Here is a 458-nt window from a genome sequence, read left to right as displayed (position 1 = left end):
ACTCATTTTACGGGAAATTGTGTGTTTCAGAAGTAAAATGTCATACACTGACCTTTTTATCTTTGAAAAAAAGGAAATCCCGATTTTCGTGAAAAGTGTTTACAAAACAAATATATTTTCTGTGCTGTGATATATTTAACTCCGTAATCGCTCTGAAATATATACTAACGCACCCTGAGTGATTAAGCCAAGTTAACCTTCTACAAACTGTCAAATGAATGGAATCTAGTAGAAAAAAAAATCGCAGAAGTGCATCAAGTGCTATAATAGTTTAATAGTGTGATTACAGTAACAGCACGGCGAGCAGAAACTATAATAGAAAACGGAGCACGGGCGTACATCTCCGGGAGAAAACGGAGACTAGGGAACGCATAATCTGTAAGAAAATGGGATGCCTAAAGCGCACACTATAATAAAAAAGGTACCTTATCACACAAAACGACACCCATCACACACAC

This window comes from Penaeus monodon, chromosome 29 (genome assembly GCF_015228065.2).
Source record: "Penaeus monodon isolate SGIC_2016 chromosome 29, NSTDA_Pmon_1, whole genome shotgun sequence".
Classification (NCBI taxonomy): domain Eukaryota; kingdom Metazoa; phylum Arthropoda; class Malacostraca; order Decapoda; family Penaeidae; genus Penaeus; species Penaeus monodon.
Note: the sequence above shows the minus strand (reverse complement) of the source record.